This window comes from Cajanus cajan, chromosome 4 (genome assembly GCF_000230855.2).
Source record: "Cajanus cajan strain Asha chromosome 4, NIPB_CcT2T_4, whole genome shotgun sequence".
Lineage (NCBI taxonomy): Eukaryota > Viridiplantae > Streptophyta > Magnoliopsida > Fabales > Fabaceae > Cajanus > Cajanus cajan.
The window spans coordinates 16,931,306-16,952,631 of record NC_138520.1 but is presented as its reverse complement, the minus strand read 5'-3'; positions in this window follow the sequence as shown (position 1 = coordinate 16,952,631).

Sequence of the window (21,326 nt, the reverse complement as noted above, 5' to 3'; positions counted from 1 at the left end):
CATTTCCTTGGATAATTATTATAATCATTCTCCTAATTATCTTGAACTACATATTTGAGTCAAGCACAGTCTTCGTAGAATTTGGCCCCTTGTAGAAGTGTTCAAGCCGCCTTTTAGCTTTCAACTATGAGAACCATCACTTGCTATTTTTATCCTTTTTATATCCTTAATTTTTGCCTAGGAAGTGTCTTACGGGAACTTTCAATTTTTTTCCTAAGATTCCCTTTGCGGGTTTTCATCCTAGCAGTATTTTGCAAGTGATATTATTTTTGGCATAACACTTCTTTGCTTTGACAAAATCTCCTGTCATTCGCGTTTGGGAGGACCAGCGTCTTTGATGATTAACACTGCCCCCCATTCCTGTACACCAAGGAGAAAGATGTTGCCCCAACCTACGGGTGTTGAAAGAGAGTTCTTTCATGAGCCGAGATTTGTGGTTCCTTTGTTGGCAAAATTGAGCAAAAGTTGTTTTTTTGCAAGACTCTTCTTATGTAATGAGAATCTTGTGTAAGACTCTTCTGATCACTTTCTTATTTTTGTGTGTTTCGAGGAGGTGATCTTCTTATCTACCTTAGACTCAGATAATGCGTTGTAGATGTTCGAAGCCTTGATTAATTTTATTATCTTCGGTCATGTTTGTTTTTTATTGTGATTGATTTTAGAATTTAATATGTGGGAAGAGGGGGAAAAGGAATAAACACAAGAGATTTATGGAAATGACGTGTATTATTGATGAATGTAAAAACTTATACAAACCCTTATTTTGTTTGAATTCATGACTATGGGTGAATGTCATGAGTTGAGCGTGAATTTAAAGCAAATTTTTTTTTGAAAAAGAAAGAGAGCCCCATACTCTAGTAATCTCTCAATTTTATATTCCAAGGTCACTCCTCGTCATGCTTGTGCAGTGGGTGCTTGTCGATGTTAGGTGTGTCAGTGTCAAATTTCAACCACCCAGCGTCTATAAGTCCTTGCACACGGAATTGTAGGTTCTTGCATCATTCCACGGAGTGCCTCGGAGAGTTAGAGTGATAGTCACACCTTTCCTCGGGTTTGTACCACAGCGGGTAAGGAGGGCCCATCTTCTTTGTTGGAGGAAGTCAGACTAACATCGAAGCCTCTAGGAGTTGAGGTAGTAGCTCTGTGTATGTGGTGGGGATTTTGTCTGCTACATTGTCGTCTCTAGGCTTTGCCTGTGGTGTGGCTTGACTTTTTGAAGTAAAGATGACGGCGTTGACCCCTTCTTCCCTTTTCTTTTCATAGATTTTCCTGGTGTCATAACTTGTCGGAGCCTTCCCTATCTTCCCGCTTTTTAAGCCTTACTCAACTCTTTCACCTATGGTGACTATGTCAGCAAAAAGGGTTGACGTGTTCCCTATCATCTTGTCATAATAGGGTCCACTTAAAAAGTTAATGAACATTGTCACCATCTCTTTGTCAGATAATGAAGGCTCTATTTGCACAGCCAATTCTCTCCATCTTTGTGCATAGGTTCTGAAGGACTCATCGCCCCTCTTGCTTAAGCTTTGTAAACCAGACCTATCAGGAATTATGTCGACGTTATACTTGTATCGACGGAGAAAAGTATCGGCTAACTATTTCAATGTCTGGATCTTCCCTCCATCTAGCTGCATGTACCAGTTGAGAGCAGCATCTGAAAGGCTTTCCTGAAAACAGTGTATCAGGAGCTTTTCATTGCCCACGTAGGCTGCCATCTTCCTACTGTACATTGTTAGATGTCCTTTTGGACAACTAGCCCCGATGTACTTTTGGAAGTCAGGGATTTTGAACTTGGCGGGGAATTGGATGTCCTCCACTAGGCACATATCCGCAACCTCTTGAACGTCAAAACTGTGGCCTTCCACAACTCTCAATCTTTCTTCCAAGGCGTTCATATGATCTTTGGAAACATCACCGACATTGCTATTACTATTTTCGTGCTGCAATTTGCTCATGGCCTCAAGAATTCTAGCCATTTGTTCCTTGAGTTGTTCGAGCTCCTCATTGAGGATACGATTTCTTTCCTCTAGGTCTTCCATAGATTTTATCTTTTGAGCTCGTGTGAGTACGAAATGTTGAAAAGCCACCTTTAAGGGACAAGATAATTTCTTATCAAGCTTATTTAAATGGTAATGCATGAAGGGAGTTTCTATCAAATACTTGATGGCTCATCCTTGTCGAGAGGTGAGTTATCGGTATTCCTCTTCATAATATTTTATGATGTGATAGTGGTCACACTGATTTCCCGCCTTTAACACAAATCCCCTTGTGATCCTAAATATATGTTATGCATGTTCCTTTTTTTTTTGTCCTTTTATTTATTTTAATTTTTTGTTTTTTTTTTTCTGAAAAATGCATGATGCCCCCTTTTTTTTTTAAAGAAGGGATGTATGCTTCTCACAGATCTTATTTTCACACTAGGTTTTCCCTCATGATAATGTATTTTAATTTTATGTTTTTCTTTACCTTGGGGGAATTATAAAAAATAAATGAATGGTTTTAATAAACAAAATGCAACAATCATATGCTTATACAAAGTAACCCACGAACAGTCACGTTCAAATCCTTGGTCTGTGGTCCTTGTTAAGAAAAGCGCGTTGTATAGGATAGTTCTAATCTCACTAGCCTTAAGGCCCCCAAGGTGCCCCCATTATAGGGACCCAGTATCTTTCTCACTGTCACCTGGAAAACTCTAAGGTCTGTCGCAGTATTTCAGGCTACAGTAATCGGTTATCACCTTGAGAGTGATTTCTGACAAGGCTAGCAGGCTCCAAGGCCAAACTTGGGCCGGTCATACGTCAACCACTCCCTATGTTTAATACCCTCATGCCCCCAGGTGTAGGGGGAACTGTTGTGTGCAAAGGTTTGTGTGCAATTTTTTTATTCAAACAGATGCAGAATTTAAACAGACAAACAGATATTAAAGCCAAACAAATAAAGAAAATAAAGTAAAGGGGAAAAATATTTAAATTATCATTTTTATTTTATTAACTTCTTCAATTAAATGGGTCTGACCCTCTTTAAAAGTCCCCAGTGGAGTCGCCATCTGTCGTAACCCAAAAATTTCCGATCTCGTGACCTATGGTTTAGACACCTTTTAAAGATCTCATCAATAATGATTTTGAAAATAGGTTCATGGAGTCGTCACCAATGTTTTACTCAAAACATTGGAAAAAGAAAAGGTGTTTTTTTGAAAAAAAAAAAGAATCCAATAATGGCCTTGATAACCAGAATTAGGTTCAGGGGTCAGTTACGTGTAGGGAAGGTATTAAGCACCCCTACAGCGCCCTCAATCGGTACCCTATGATGAAGTTAACGTGATAAAAATTAATAAATTAAATATTAGATCCCTTTATTAATAACTATTTACATGATTGAAATTTAAATTATACAATTAACCCTAAAATGTCTACATGATTATTTTTATTATAACAATATTTATTATAGATAAGAAATAAAAAAAGAGAGAAAGAGATTAACTGAAATACCTCTTGAATGAGCTCTATTGAATCTTCAAAATAGGGAGATTTTAGGTGCTTTGTGGCAACCTTTCACACTACAATATGCCTCACAAAATTTCAAGAAATACAAAAGAGAAAGAGAGAGAAACAGAGAGAAATTTTTAGCTCTAAGGAGTCTGGATGAAATTTGGAGGCCATGAGAACTGTGCCCAAGCTGTCTATTTATAGGCATCAGAATGGGGGCTAGAACGGCCCTTTCTGGATTTGAACGTTGTGTGTTAATTTCGTATATTGAAACGAACCGTTATGAAACCGGAACAGCCCGTTCTAGAGGTGCGTTTAACACATAATTGCTATGCTGGAACGGCCCGTTCCAAATTAAGATTTGAGGCCTTTTTTGTCACTTGGAATGGCCCGTTCTAATTTGGAAACAGCCCGTTCCAAATGTAGGTTTTAGCCCTTTTTTTAAGAGCTTGGAACGGTCCGTTCCAATTTTGGAACGGCCTGTTCCAATTTAGGAACGGCCCGTTCCAAACGTAGGTTTTAGGCCCTTTTTATAAATTGGAACAGCTCGTTCTAGTTTTGGAACAGCCCGTTCCGGGCTACTAAAAATAGCTTATTTGGGCTTTTAGCCTTCTGATGTCATGTCCTATTATTTCCATGCTTGGGAGCTCCATTTATTTGATGATAGATGTCCATTTCTTTGTTTGTATGCCCCCGGACAAAATTAGGTGTCTACAATCGCCTTTTCAATTTCCACACTCATAATAGCAAACAACATGAAGCACTCATCCCCACCCCTATCAATTTTTCAGCTTGGCTAGTTGAAACCAACACATCCTTGTTTACTTGAGGAAACACCAACTCCCTTTCGAGTATAATCTATCAAGATATGATTGGTAGACAATTAATCCATCCTTAAGATTATATCAATATCCAGGATGGGTAAATAGATCAAGTTCATCTTGAACTTCCTACCAAACACATTTATGGGGCATTTCACACACATCTCTAACGTCACCACAAAAATATTAGTCAGAGTGGAAACACACAAATCAACATGCAAAACAGATACATATAACCCCAAATTCCCCACACAATCAAAAGATATGAATGAATGAGTAGCTCTTGAATCAAGTAGAAACACAACATCTCTACCAGTAGCTTTGCCCTTCTTCCCCTTCACCAAATCTGATGAAGTAGAAGCCTCTACAGATCATAGAAAAAACCCTTCCCGCAGCTGTAGGCCTAGCTGGCCTAAAAGCATTCCCCACTTGAATAGGCCTCACCTGAGAATCTTTACAAATGTGGCTTGGTTGCCACACTTGTAACACACATTTCCCAAATAAGAACAATCACAAGCAAGGTGGGCTCCTGCACACCTAAAACATCTCATTGCCTAGGTGTCTCCTTGAGGAGTAGAAAACTGAGGTCCCATAGTGACAACACCTCTCTGATGTTGAACAGGTCTATCATAAGGCCTCCTTTACTAACCTTCCTTTTGGGATCCTGATGACCCCTCCTAATTCCTAGTAACTTTACCGCCACCACCACCCTCCAATCTCTCAATTGTATTTACCTTCTCAACCAAGGTCGAAAACTCCATTATAGACATAAGTACAATAATTCTCTTCAACTCATGCCTTAACCCCTCTACAAACTTCCTACATCTCCAAGCCTAAAATGTGGCTTGAGAGTGGAAATGTGTCAAATGGTCAAACTTTAGCATACTCAAATATAGACATGTTCTCTTGGTACAATCGCATAAACTCCACCTCTTTAGAATATCTAACGCTACCTGAGAAGTACTTCTCCAAAAAGACTCTCTTGAAGCACTCTCAGTCAACTACCTCACCTCTATTTTCTAAGATTTTCCTGCTACCTCTCCACCAATACTTAGCCTCTCCTACTAGCATGTACACTACATAAGCCAATTTTCGCTCATCAGTGCACCCAAGAAATTAATGCGCATTAACTGTTGGCATGGATCATTAGCATTAAACTATGCCAAATCCGTCTTTGTCGGGTGTTCTTAATTTAACCTGAGGTTTGTGATAGAAAAGAATGGCTTAATCCAAAAGGGGGGTGAATTGGATTTAATGACACTTAAAAAAATTTATTAGAGTTTAAGGATCTTAATTTCTTTAAAAATTTTATAAAACCAATTTCCAATGAAGTATATAGAATCTATTAGTATATGGGAATGACTCCTATATGATTTCTTGATTAATCTTTATTGAATAATCTTTAAACAACAATTTATATGCAATGATTATGTTTCAGTTTAAATTATTTCAATCATACATGCATATTAATTAAGACCAGCCATTTTAACATTCAATTAAAGATTGTTCAATGTAAGAGATAAGGATGAGAGAAGAGTGCAAAGTGTTTTATCTTGGTTCAGCCACTCCACATGTGACCTACATCCAGTCCTCGATCATAACCTAATCAAGATTTGTTCCACTATCTCAATGAAGAAGTTATACAAGCATACCACACATGTACACACTTCAACATACAAGATATACCTTTTCTTGCACCCCAAGAAAGCACTTCTTGTAGAAACCCACTACAATAATTCCTTATCACTTGAGAAACCTACTCAAGATTTTTACCATAATACACAAAAAGATTAAAGGAACGAATTCACCTGGAAGCTGAACAAATCAGACTGTGAATTCTTGACCAATCTTAATTCCTCTATCCAAGAATGTAGTGATGATGATGATTCTTCTCAAAGCATTTCACAAAATGTTTTACTTATTGGTTTCACAAAGAAAAAACTCCAAGAAGATTGCAAAGATCAAAAGTTTATCACAAAGATTTCAAAATATCACTTGGTTTCTTCTCTCTCAGTTTCTGAATGTGAGAACCACTTTTATAGTTTTTAAACCCAAATAATCGATTATTTTTAAGGATAATCAATTATTTTGTTCTTTCATGAATTTTGGAAATCACTCAAGAACAGAATAATCGATTATTTTGTAGGATAATCGATTATTTCACAGATAATCAATTATCATAGCAAGGTTTCTCAGCCTCTTGAAAAATAGAGCTGAAATAATCGATCATTGTAATAATCGATTATTTTGAGTTAGTTCTCCAAAATTCAATTTCACTCATTCAGAACCTTTCCAAGTTACTTTGAATCATCATCATACTCACTCTTAGTCAATTAGAATTAAGATTCAACTCATGCACAAAGCACAAACATGCATAGAAAATATAATTGACCAACAAAGCAACTTAACACAAAAAAACACATAAACTACTCCTATTACATTTGGTATTCATTCATGGTCTTTCATGTCTTCTCTTTTGTTCATATCCTTTGTTATCATCAAAGCTTGTATCCTTTGTTATCATCATAACTCTCAAAACTTGATTCACCATCCATGAATCTCAACAGTTTTTACAGTTTTGCCATTCCTTGCCTATACGGGATATGATCTGTTAATTTCTTAGATCAAGTGCTCCTTAGACTCTATTCTAGGACACCTCCAACCTCTTTCCGTGAATATCAACTGAGTATACTCCGTGTATCTCTCAATAACATCTTAATGCAATATGGTTCAAGAGGAGAGAAAGAAAAGAGATATTTTAATTTTTAAAAGGTTTGTTCATAAGGTTTTTTTCAAAAATGGTTTTTAGAAGAAGGGCTAGCCAAGGTAGGCTGGTGTTTAGGATAATGAGCAAGCATATGAAAAATAGGAAAAATCATTTTTTGAGTTGGCTTAGTGTTTTTAAAAGTCAAGCAATGACTTGGGATTATGCTTTTGATCTAATGATCTCCCTAAGTCGCCTTCTGGTTTTTTGCCCAGGATGTTGCTTTTGTACCCTAACTTTTGCCTAGGTAACCCCTTTTGTAGGTTTCCTAGTAGACTTTTCTTTTGATCCTCACTTTTGCCTAGGTTACCCTTTTTGTGGGTTTCCTACCGGACCTTATCCTAATTTTTGTGCAGTCCCCTTAGTGGGTTTCCTACCAAGCTTTTACTATTTTACAACACTAGTGAAATGATCATTGTTTATTCTTTCACCTACAGGGAAATGCCCCCTGCATTCTATTTGTTACCATAAGTCATGTTGAGTTTATTACCCTTTTTCGATTCTAGAACGTATTAACCTATTGTTCCAATGATGCCCCTATTTTGAATATACTTACTCATTACAGGTTTATTAATGAGACATAGATTAGAATATTAGAGAGAGAAAAAGAAATGAAATATATGGCATTAAAATGATATCTTTGATTTACACATGCCCCTTTAATGTAGCGTGAAGGCTCGGGCATGCCTCGAGTTCATAATTCGTACATAGAGAAAAAGAGGGAGAATGCCTCTTAGAGAGGTTCGGTACACTTGGCCATCAAATCTGAACCCAGCTCTTAGGTTTGATGCAAAGGGAGAATTCTCAATTTTTCCTCCCTTGAAGATGAAAGATGGTTCATATCCTAAGCCTTGTTGCCTTAGATTGTTACGGAAGTTTAGCAGCTTAGTTATCCCTTGAGCGTCCTTACCAATCCCTTGTCCTAGCTGGTAACCCTTCTTTAAGCAGTGTCTATGATACTAATCTTCTATTATTTGAAGCTTTTTCAACATGGGGGATCTCTAAGCGATTTCCAAGGCTTCCTCTACCGTGTCCTTATACGAAGTGGTGAGTGGTTTGCTGTTGAGTAAATCTTCCTTAGCCTGAACCACTATCGGCTTGTCATCCACCATGAACTTATATTTTGGTGGAACGAGGAGGGTACAACTTGCACTTGATGCATCTATGGCCCTTCCTAGGAGACAACTATAGGAATGAGCAATAAGAGAGCTTGGAGTAGAACTTTCATGGAGTCTTGCTCCTTAAAAGGAATACTTGAGTTGCCTTTTGATTTTTAGTTCAAGCAAACATCATTTTTTATCTTTTCTTATTATTTTATCCTTAATTTTTGCCTAGGACATATCCTAGTGGGAATTTTTTTTTTTGCCTAAAACCCTTGTCTTGGCGGGTTATTTTTTCTTATCCTAATTTTTGCCTAGAACGCCCTTTATGAGTTTTCGTCCTAGCGGGCTCTTAACTAGTAATTCCTTCAAGCATAATGTTTCTTCTTCATTTTGGAATTATCTTGGTAAGAAAGCTCTATTCACACCACTTTATATTCTTGAGAAACTCATCCTCCTCCTCAAGTTCCTTCCCTTTCTTCTTTGAATTTCTCCTTCTTTTTCGAGATTTTATCTTGTAGCTCCTAGGAGTGTGGATCCATTCACTCCTAGTCATTCCTCCTATCCTAGTGATGTTGGATGAGTCTTTAGTTGATGATGTTTGGATATCGTAGGCACAACTTATCTTTGTCGTATAGGAGAGGACTCGACATCTTGATCGTTAGTTGTTTCCGTGTTCCTTGCCCTTTACCTATTTGGATTGTAATTGGTTTTAACCTTTTTAAGCATGCCCCGCTTTAATGTGCAGGCTTAATTACCATTGGCTTACTTTCTATGATTAATGCGTATAGGTCAATCTCTTTTTTATTCTTATTTATTCATTTACAAGGAAGGATATGCTCTAAATGAAATCAGAGAAAGTTAATAATTGATAAATATCAGTTTTATTGATCTATTTATTGGTGAATGCTTAATTAATTTTTTAATATATTTTGACAGTATCACAAAAATCTAAAGAAGCCACTAGGTGGCTGGTGTCTATGCAAAACATGCCTTATTAGTGCCTAAGTCTACACTATTCATTTCGTTTAAGACTTTTGTCTTGGTGAGCTCATAATTTTCCCTCACTTTTAATTAGAATTTTTTTTCCTTTTACATTTTCATTCTAATGGACTTTTTCAAGCAGTGCAGATTAGGTTCCAAGAAGACTTGTTTCAACAAATATTTTTTTTAATCAAAATGAGGGTTCGACCATAGTATTTGTTTTTCAAAATCGATTTGTGCCTTTCTTTGGAGCACATATATTGTCTATCTTAAGCATGACGTATTTTAAGACATTCACCTTTCTTAACTGTCTATGCATGATGCTACCTAATCCTTCCATAATCTAAGGAAAATAAATGTATGGTGCAGTAATAAGCTAGGCTAAAAATGTAATAACATTTTTTTTGCCTACACTTTATCATGCTTTTGTTATCTATGAAGAGATGATGCATGGTAAAGATAAGGTTCTTTTTTATTCATTTTTTTTACTAAAAAAAAGCTACCTATATGATGCTAATCTATATGATGTTAATGATGGCCTAAGAATGTACAAAAGGGTATTAATTTCTTTATTTTTTATCTGCTTGTTTGCTTAACATTCCAATCCAATCCTACCAAAAACAATAATGTAAACAAACAAATGCACACACACATGTTCAATCAATGTGTACACCAACGAACAGTCACGTTCAAATCCATAGGTTGAGGTCCCTACAAAGAAAGGTGCATAGTATAAGGTGATTTTAATTGTTCTCACCAGTCTTAAAGGCCCCCAAGGTGCCCTCATTACAGGGACCCAGTATCTCTATCGCTGTCAACTGACAAACATCGATGGTTTGTCCAAAGTATCAAGCTAAAATAACCGATTATCACCTTGAGCGTGATTTCCGACAACGACCTAAAGGCATCTAAGGCCCTTTTGACGGTTAGTCATACATCAACCACTCCCTATGGTCATCTCTCTTGCCCTTCAGTATAGAGGGAACTTGTAGTGTGCAAGGGCTTGTGTATAGTTTATTTTAACTAAGTGCAAAAATTTAAACAAACATCCAGATAATAAAGTCATACTAAAAAACAATATTTACAAACAAGGTAAAATGGGTAAAAATTTAATTATTATTTTTTATTACGTTAAGTTGATAATTAAATGAGCCTAACCTTCTTTTAGCTTCTCCAGTGGAGTCGTCATCTGTCGGAACCCAAAATATTTTGATCTTACCCACAGATTGTTTGGACTTCGTTTTGAAAATCTCATTAGTTTAGGAATGCCCTAAAACTGAACTAATCCTTCACTAATGGTTTTTGAAAGAGTTAGAAGGAGTTGCCTCTGATATTTTACTCAAATCATAAAAAAAATGTTTTCAAAGATTAATTGTGGTCTTCATAGCTAGAATCAAGTTCGGGGGTCGGTTACGTGCGGAGAAGGTATTAGGCACCCCACACGCCCTAACTTAGTACCTTTATGATGAATTTACCGTAATAATAAACATAATTAAATGTTTTACCCATTTTTATTAACCATTTAAACACTTATTATCTACATGATTATTGGTTTATTGCATACCAATAGGGTTATAAATAAGGAGAATAAAATAAGGAGGAAAGATAAAGAGTTAATAAGAACCTCCAAAGCAAACTTTTATAGCAAACCCTTCAAGAATGTGTAAAAGGTGTGTTTTTGCAGCCTTTCGCTCTATAGAAGCCTCACAGACACTTAGATATCTATAGAGAGAGTTGAATTTAACAGGTGTTTGCTCTATGTGTGTGAAGTGTGGAAGACTGAGTTTTAGGCATACTTATATAGGCACCTAGGGGTGTGGAATGACCATTATAGGCCTCAAAGTAGCACTAGGTTGGCTAATTGGGTAGGACCATTCCCAACTAGGGTTCCATGTGTTATTTTTGAATTGGGAATGACCGTTCCAAGGTTGAGAATAGTCGTTTCGTGCCTTGAATTAGGACTTTGAGTCTTCTGGGCCTCCTGGTGTTATCTTAGTCCGTTTCAGTGCTTTATTGGGCCCTCGAGGGCTACTGTTCTCATTCTAGCGGCTTTTTTTCCTTAGCAGGGGTAACCCAGACAAAATCTAGTGTCTACACCTACTGTGGTTGCCTTATTATATAGAATCACTACTACTAGTAGTGAAAACTAAATTAGTAGAACGTAAGGGAAGGAACATAATATATATATATATATATATATATAAAACATGAGTATATAAGTAAAACAACCAACCTAATATAAACATGATATATACTTATATATATTAATCCCAAATAATCTTACATCATGTGCTGGTCTAGCACACCTATGCAAGGTCCATTTGTACCCTCAAATTTGACCTCTTAGTGGCTCCACTTAACTACACTTCACATGATGACACTTCACATAACTTCTCGTTGGTTAGAAGACTTCACCAATTAGAACCCTCTATGGGTAACTCTTTTTGAGATGTTTGTCCGCTTTTAGGATCAACGATTGACCCCACAAACCAATGCAAGACTTTTCAGCGTGCTTTGTCCTCACTCTCACACTTTCTAGGAAACTTCCTTAAAGGTCACCCATCCCTAAATTACTCCAAGTCAAGCACGCCTAATTGTAGAGTTCTTATGGGATGTGCTACCGAAAATTAAATGTATCTTGTTGGTATAGGTAGTACATGTCGCAACCCAAAAATTTCTGATCTTGCAACCTATGGTTTAGACATCCTTTTAAAGTCTCATCAATTAAGGAATGCCCGGACACCAGACTAATCCCTAATTAATGGTTTTGAAAATAAGTTCATGGAGTCGCCACCAATGTTTTACTCAAAACATTGGAAAAAGAAAATGTTTTTAAAGGTCCAATAATGGACTTGATAACCAGAATTGGGTTCGGGGGTCGGTTACATGTAGGGAAGGTATTAAGCACCCCTACAACGCCCTTAATCGGTAACCCATGACGAAGTTAACAATATAAACAATAATAATATAAATATTGAATCCCCTTTTATTGATAATATTTACATGCTTGAAATTTAAATTAAACAATTAACTTTAAAATAATTACATGATTGCTTTTATTATAATAATATTTATCAAAAATAAGAAATAAAAGAGAGAGAAGAAGATTGATTAAAATACCTCGTAGCAAGCTTTGTTAGATCTTCCAATATGGAAATTGTAGGTGCTTTGTGGCAACCTTTCACACTACACAAATGCCTCACAATACTCAAGAAATACAATAGGAGAGAGAGAGAGAGAAAAAATAGAGAAATTTCGAGCTCTAGAGAGTGCTAGACGAAATTTTTGGGGTCCCTTGAACTGTGCCCGAGATTTCTTATTTATAGGCATCAGACATGGGCCAGAACGACCCGTTCTGGATTCGGAACGGTCCGTTCCGAATCCGAACATTATGTAGCATTTTCGTACCCTAGAATGGCCTGTTCTGAAATCAGAACGGGCCGTTCTGGTTCCCTGGAACGGGCCGTTCTGAATTGGGAACGGCCCGTTCCGGGGTACAAAATGTAGCCCTTTTGGTAGGTTTGGAACGGCCCGTTCTGGTCTAGAATGGCCCGTTCCAACCTACATTTTTTAGGTCTTTTAGAATCCTCGGAACGGCCAGTTCTGATCCGAGAATGGCCCGTTCTGGACTTGGGAACGGCCCGTTCCGATTTTGGAACGGCCCGTTCTAGACCAATAAAAAAGTTAATTTAGGCTTTTGGGCCCTCTGATGTCCTATCTTGTTATTTGTTTGCCCCCGGACAAAATTGGGTGTCTACAACTGCCCCTCTTTACTTGTCCTTTGGAATAGCTGTGTTGCTTTTCCAAAGGCAAGTAAAGACGTAGACATTTCGTCCGGGTCTTCTTCTCGTCTCTGTGTTGATGCTTCTACGTTGCTTCCCTTGGACAAGTGTATTTGCTTGTATCCTCACCCTTTATAGCAGTTGGGCATTGATTGCGTATTCTATTGCGTAACAAGGTTGACAAACTGTACACTTGATCTTCAGTCTTCAAGTAGAAGCTCCATTGTTTCTCTTGTGATAGTGAGGTGGAGATCTGGTTCTTCAACCTGCTGATGTTGAGTATTGTTGTGTCGGCCTCTCCAAGCTGCCTGCTGATATTGTGAGTATTGTTTTGTCGGCCTCTCCAGGCCGCCTGCTGATATTGTGAGTATTATTGTGCCGGCCTCTCCAGGTCGCTTGCTGATGTTGTGAGTATTGTTGTGCCGGCCTCTCCAGGCCACCTACTGATATTGTGAGTATTATTGTGCCGGCCTCTCTAGCCGCTTACTGATATTGTGAGTATTATTGTGCTAGCCTCTCCAGGCCGCCTGCTGATATTGTGAGTATTATTGTGCCAGCCTCTCCAGGCCGCTTCCTGATGGTCAGTATTATTGTGCTGGCCTCTCCAGGTCGCCTGCTGATGGTGAGTATTATTATGCCGGCCTCTCCAGGCCGCCTGTTGATGGTGAGTATTATTGTGCCGGCCTCTCCAGGCCGCCTGCTGATGGTGAGTATTATTGTGTCGGCCTCTCCAAGCCGCCTGCTGATGGTGAGTATTATTATGCCGACCTCTCCAGGCCGCCTGCTGGTGGTGATGATGTGATTGTCCCTTTTCTATGGGAGGACGTCTGATGAAGATGAGGATTACTGGTAGGCGGTGCCCTTGTGATTGTGGGCAAATGAGTAAATGCCGAGTATTATTATGCCTAGCCTCTCCAGGCTACCTACTGATGATGATGATGTGATTCCCCCTTTTCTTTGGGAGGACGTCTGATGAAGACGAAGATTGCTGGTTGGTGGTGCCCTTGTGATTGTGGGCAAAGAAGTTGATGCGTGACAGGGATTCTAGTGTTGCCCCTGTCGTGTGAGTATTGTGATGCCTCTTCAGGCGCAATGTTGAGTCCTTTTGATTCATTGATGACTGATTGTTTGATTGTTGATGGATGGTTATTGAATGAAAGCCTGCCCCTAGGTGGATGGGCAGGAGATGTTTGTTGTTCCCCTGTGTTGGTGGGCAGAGAAGTGGATGGCTGGTAGGGATTCTAGTGTTTCCCCTGCCATGTGAGTCTTGTGATGCCTCTCCAGGCGCCTGCTTGTGGTAGGTTTTTCTGAATTTTTGTTTAGCTTCGGCTCTTTCATGTTTGAAGCTTGCCTTTTTCTGCTATTTTTTTAAATGCTTCGGCTTTTTAACATGTATGAAGCTTGCCTTTTTTTTCTGTTTTATCTTTTGTTATCATCATTGGTGGAGGGATCTTATCCTATGATGATGTTATTTGCTTAATATTTATTGACGAGTATTATTTTGGAAGCCACTCCTGGCTTTGGTAAGGAAACCATTGTCGCCACCGGCCCGAAACGGGCTTTCGGCATTCGCGAAGGATGGTTGGACTCGTTTATTTGTTTAAAAATATGGATTGCTAGAATGACGTATTCTCAAACTGAGACCTTGTCAAACGAGCAATTTTATTAAATGATTCACCAATCCATATTAATCCCAAGCGGGACCCTCCATGGATTAGTGGTTTTTGCAAAAAGGAGGGGTTCGTGGAGTCGCCACCAATGTTTTACTCAAAACATTGGAAAAAGGGATAAGGCAATTGATTTTTACAAATCAACTTTGGCCATTACAACCAGAGTTGGGTAAGGGAGTCGGTTACGCGTGGGGAAGGTGTTAGCACCCCACAGCGCCCCTTTCGGGTTCCCTATGACAGATTATTTTCTAAAATGATAGCGTAAAATTACTAAATTACCCCTATTTATTCTAAGCAATTATAAATTAACTATCTACATGATGACAGTTTAAATATGCACACAGAAAGCAGTAAAAGGAAGGATTTAAGAAGAAACCTCTTGAAGCGTGCTTTTATATATTGAGTGAAACTGGGAAGCTTTTTGGCGTTCCTTCGCTCTACAAGCTCGCTCGCTCCTTCCTAAAAACTTTTAACTATGGAAATCCGGAGGATTTCCCTTCGACTAGGTTCGATCCTCAAGCAAAATGGCTCGGGGCTCAAGAACTTTGTCGGATCAACTCTCCGAGTGATTTCTAGGGCAGAACACTGCTCAAAAACCCCAGAATACTCAAGGAGAGGGTTAAAACTATGTGAAAAAGTGTGGAATGACGTCCAATTGACGTCATATTTATAGGGAATAGGCGCAATACGGCCTACAGGAGCAATACGGCCGTATTGAAATTTTTGAACTTCAATACGGCCGTATTGAGTTCAATACGGCCGTATTGAAATTCAGAAATTTCAATGCGCCCGTATTGAGTTCACTGCGGCTGTATTGAAGCTTCAATACGGGCGTATTGATTCCAATACGGCCGTATTGAAGTTTTCAGAAACTTCAATACACCGTATTGAGTTCACTGCGGCCGTATTGAAGCTTCAATACGGCCGTATTAAGTTCAGTACGGCCGTATTGGGCTTCATTCCCTCCACTTCCTGATTTTGAGCTATTCTAAGACCTCTAGACCTACAGAGAACCCTCCTAGGGCCTTCCAGGGGTCCTTCTGGCTGATCTTCCTTCAGTCTTCGAGAGTCTTCAAGCTTTATTTCCGACCCGGACAATTTTAGGGGTCTACAGCTGCCCCCCTTTTACTTAGTCGGGCGGCCTTTTGGTGTACCGGCTGACAAGTAAAGGAGTTGACCCAATTGTCCGGGTGATGTCCCAACCTTCTGACTTGTAATGTCTTCCAGTGGAAAATTGTTGAGTAGCCTCTCCAGGTGGGTGCATACCTCGGCGCTTCTGACATCCTCGGTAGCTGAGTTTACCCTCTCCAGGGTCAACTTCACTCGACGCCCGAGCCGGAAGTTGAACACTGACGTGCCTCTGGCGACGCTGGTGATTGAGTACCGTCTCTCCAGACCTAGCCTCACTCGACGCCCGAGCCGGAAGCTAGACACCAATGTGTTAACATCACACTGATGATTAAGTATTGCCTCTCCAGGCCCAACCTCACTCGCCTCCCGAGCCGGAAGTTGGACACCAACGCACCTCTGATGACGCTGATGGTTGAGTACCGTCTCTCCAGACCTAGCCTCACTCGACGCCCGAGCCGGAAGCTAGACACCAATGTGTTAACATCACACTGATGATTAAGTATTGCCTCTCCAGGCTCAACCTCCCTCGCTGACCGAGCCGGAAGTTGGACACCAACGCACCTCTGATGACGCTGATGGTTGAGTACCGTCTCTCCAGACCTAGCCTCACTCGACGCCCGAGCCGGAAGCTAGACACCAATGTGTTAACATCACACTGATGATTAAGTATTGCCTCTCCAGGCTCTGCCGCTTAACATTTGGCAGTTTGAGTTTGCCCTCTCCAGGGTCTGCGTCTTAACATCGGCAGCTGAGTTTGCCCTCTCCAGGGATTTGAGATGATTTTTGTCTCCACAGTCTACTATGCTGCTTCGACAGTTTTTTCTGATTTTGTGCCGCTGAGGGCTGGATAACGCAGGGATCCGTCTAGGGGATGTGCAGTCATTCATAGGTTCCTGTGCCCCAACTTGCATTGCATTGTTGGTACCCATGGGGAATTTCTGACTCCTTGGGGTGTAGACACAGATGCTCTTTCTCTCTGAGTTGAGCGATGCCTTATGTTTGGCTGACGTCCTTTGACGTTGGTGGAGTATCCCTGTTGTCCTTATTCGGGTGACTCTTTTGGATTTTCTGATTTTTGTAGCCTCTGTGTAGGCTGTTTATCCGCTGGGGATTTTGTCATTCATTTCTTGACTGGCCTCTTCTGTTAGGCAAATGATCTTGATGTTTGGTGCTTGGCTGGATGCCACATTCCGTTTGGGGAATATTTATTGATATATTTTTTTCCTTTTTTGGAAGAGTGCCTCTGAGTAGGCGAATTATCTTGATGTTCAGTGTTCGGCTGAGTGCCGGATTCCTCTTGGGGAATGGTTATTGATCTTTTTGTGATTTTTCTTGAAGGGGTGCCTCTGAGTAGGCGACTGGGGATTTAGGGATCTTATGTATCCCAGAGTATTATTTAGGAAGCCTCTGCAGGCTTAGCCTCACTCAACGCTTGAGCTGGAGAGCTATCTTCACTGAGGAAGTTTAAGTCCTTTGACTTGTATATACTGTTTGGATGATCGCACTTCCATTGGGGATTGCGTCGATCTTGCTTTAATAGCTCTCGCTGGGGATTTTTCCGTGAGCTTGAGCTGAGGTTCCCTCTGGGGAGTATTATTTCTGCGAGCCTCTCCAGGCTCAGTTATTCTGCATACTGTGGAGGATGTGGAGTATTATTTTGGTAAGCCTCTCCAGGCTTAGTTATTCGGTACAAATTGTTTGCTGGATTTTCTATATCCTTGCCTTTTTTATTTTCGGCTTTTTCTGTATTTTGCCTTTTCTTCTGATTTGGCTTTTTCTGTATTTTGCCTTTTTTATGTTTTTGGCTTTTGCTGTACAGAAATTAAAAGTGCTAAAGAAATTAAATTCAGTTATTATGAGAGAGTATTATTTCGGCAAGCCTCTCCAGGCTCAGTTATTCTGAAGGAGTATTATTTCGACAAGCCTCTCCAGGCTCAATTATTCTGTGGGAGTATTGTTTCGGCAAGCCTCTCCAGGCTCAATTATTCTGAGAGTATTCTTTCGGTAAGCCTCTCCAGGCTCAATTATTCTGAGAGTATTCTTTCGGCGAGCCTCTCCAGGCTCAGTTATTTTGAGAGTATTCTTTCGGCAAGCCTCTCCAGGCTCAATTATTCTGTATGATGCTGTTGATTTTCTGAATCTTTGTATTTTGCTTGCTGCTGTCATACACAAGCAATTTTCTATTTTTCTATTTTATGCAGTTGCCTCATGATAAGGTCTTTGAATGTGCAACTAATGTGTGTGTGATGCACAAATGCAATACAATTTTTATTTTTGTTCATTTATTTAGAAAAGTGAGTGGTTCTCCCTATCTTCTTCTTCTTGGAGGACTTTCTGTCATTGACGCGAGGGAGTATTTTTGTGAGCCTTTATGCAGGAGATTATGGATTTTACAGGAACCCCTCCAATTTTCTTTTATTGACCGATTATTAATGGAATTTCGTACAATTTTTATGAAAAACCAATTCAGAGGCATAATCACATGGTCAAGAAAGAAAAGAAACAAATGGATATTTTTATTGATATTCACAAGTGTTTTTACAGAAAGATATACAGAAGGAAATTTCTGAAGAATGGCTGGCCAGGGTAGGCTATATACATTGGGCTTAACAATTATATCTGTAATTGTTGCTCTTTACGTTCCCCTAATTGCTTCGGCCTGAGCCAGGAGTGTAGATGCTGCAAGACGCTTGCTTCTAGAAGATAATCGCTTGAACCGCCTTTCGGTTTTCGATTCAAACGATCGTTGCTTGCTTTGCTTTTACATCTTATTCTTTTGCCCCTAACTTTTGCCTAGGACGTATCCTAGCGGGGATAATTTTGCCGTTGTTTTGCCTAGTACCCTTGTACTGGCGGGCTTTTTATTTTGCCCTAACTTTTGCCTAGGACGCCTTTTTTGGGTTTTCATCCTAGCAGGCCCATGCAAGCAACGTCTTCAAGCATAGTACTTCTTTACCACGTCAATGTTGACTAGGTATCGAAGTTCTTCTCCGTCCATGTTTGTGAGAATCAATGCTTCTCCTGAGAAGGCTCGTTTTACCACGTATGGTCCTCCGTGATTTGGGGCACACTTTCCAATTTTGCCCTTTTTGAGTTGGTAGTAATTTCTTCATTACCAACTCTCCCTCATGGTAGACTCGAGGGTGGACTTTCTTGTCAAAAGCCTTTTTGATCTTCCTCTGATAGGCTTGACCATGGCATATGGCGTTCAGCCGTTTCTTTTTGATAGGGTTCAACTGGTCATATTGGCTTTGAACCCATTCTGCCTCGGAAAGTTTTGTTTCCATGATTACCCTTAGATAGAATATCTCGACTTCGATGGGTAGAACTGCCTCCACCCCATAAATGAGTGAGAATGGAGTAGCTCCTGTAAATGGACGTATTGAAGTCCTATAGCCATGAGGAGCGAAGGGTAACATCTCGTGTCAGTCTTTAAATGAGACAACCATCTTTTGCACTATTTTTTTATGTTCTTATTGGTTGCCTCGACTGCCCCATTCATCTTTGGCCGATATGGGGAAAAGTTGTGGTGTTGGATCTTGAATTCTTGGCACAGTTCTTCCACCATTTTGTTGTTCAGATTAGATCCATTATCAGTGATGATTTATTTCTCCATGCTTCCACTAGATTATTCTAAAATCGTTGGGATAAGAGAGAAAAGAAGGAAAGGGTATATTTTTCAAAAGTTTGTGTTTTAGAGGGGATTATTTTATTTTTGAAAAATGGATTTTGTAAGAATGTTTGGCCAAGGTGGGCTTATGTGTTTAGGCTTGTTTGATTAAACACTTATGAAGTTAAGAAAATCTTTGTTTATTGACGTTGTGATTTTGACAACTTGGATAGCTTCCCTTGAACCTTTCTTGAATTCGGCTCATGGTACCATCATGGATTTCTTTTGTTTTTTGATTGTCCTTATTTTTGCCTAAAACACCCTTTTGTGGCGTTTTAGCGGACTTTTGTTTTTGTTCATTTTTGCAACCCTAACTTTTGCCTAGGTCACCCTTTTGTGGGATTCCTAGCGGGTCTTTTGCTCTTATTTTTGCGCAGACCCCTTTTTGGGTTTCCTGCCGAGCTTCTTTTATTTTGAAGGATTTATTTTTATCCATGATGGCACTTGTCAAGGCCAAGGGAAGGTGCTCCAAGTTGTCACACACACTTCCACATAAAAATGATGTGGGTTTATTATTATTAAGATGATTTTAACCTCATTCATGTTTATTCAAACAGGGTTAAAAATAATGTGGTTTAGAATTTTATTATAAGCAAGAAAAGAAGCAATGAAGAATGATTTTATTATAATCATAGCGGAAACATGTGTCCTTATTTCATCACTGGTATGGGTCCTAATGTTGACCTCTTTTATCTCTCGGCCATGCCCCAAATTTATAGTCTCCAATTTCTCTTGACGAGCTTCTTGATCTAGCAATCTTTGCAGATCCGGAGAAATGGTTTCCTCATCACTGTCCAACTCAAACCTTTCACCTTCGGATCCCGGTCAGAGCGAACAATTACAGACATAATTATTTTATTGGTTCTGTTTAGGTTTAGAATTATTAATGTTAATGAGGAAAGAGAGAAAAGAACAAAAAAGAGAATAATGTGAAAAATGCCTCTTTATTGATATGTATTAAAACTGTATAAAAACCCTTATTTACATGAAAAGGTTCTCATGATCTCGGGTACTGATCATGAGTCCCTAAAAGAGAAATATGAAGGGGGCCCTATCGTGGCTTGTTCTTCTCTCTACTCCTGCTTTGGCAGAGGATTCTTGCTCACGTCGGGCACTGTCGAATCGAAGGTGACCCACCCGGCATCAATAAGGTCTTGGACCCTGTATTTGAGAGCAAGGCATTTCTCTGTTGAATGCCCTGGTGCCCCCGAATGGTATAAACATTTGTCTTGTGGCTTGTACCAATCGGGGTAAGGTGGGTCGATCTTCCTTGGTGGAACATGAGCTAGAAGTTTGGCTTCTACTAGCTTCGGCAGGAGATCGCTATAAGTGGTCGGAAGTTTATCAAACTTCTTCACAGGGGTGAATTGCGATCTTCCCGACTTCGAAGTGGAAGTAGCCGAGGGTATGGTTATAGCATTGACTTCTCCCTCTTTCTTCTTCCCGAAGACCTTCTTAGCTTCATATGATTGGGAAGGCTTAGCCAGCTTCCCACTTTTAAGTCCTTGTTCCACTCTCTCCCCAATGGTGATGATGTCCGAGAAGAGTGTCGTTGTGTTCCCTATCATTTTATCGTAATAGGGACCAGTCAACGAGTTGATGAATAAGGACACCATCTCCTTATCTGACAGCGGGGGCTCTATCTGTGCCGCCAACTCCCTCCAACGTTGGGCGTACGCCTTGAAGGATTCATCGTTCTTTTTGCTCAAGGCTTGAAGATCAGACCTATCGGGTGTTAGGTCGATGTTGTATTTATAGCGCTTGAGAAAGGCGTCGGCCAACTGCCTCCATGTATGTACTAGATTTTCATCTAGCTGCATATACCAGTTGAGTGCAGTTTCAGCTAAGCTCTCTTGAAAGCAGTGGATCAAGAGCTTTTCATTTGTGGCATATGCAGCCATCTTGCGACAGTACATGGT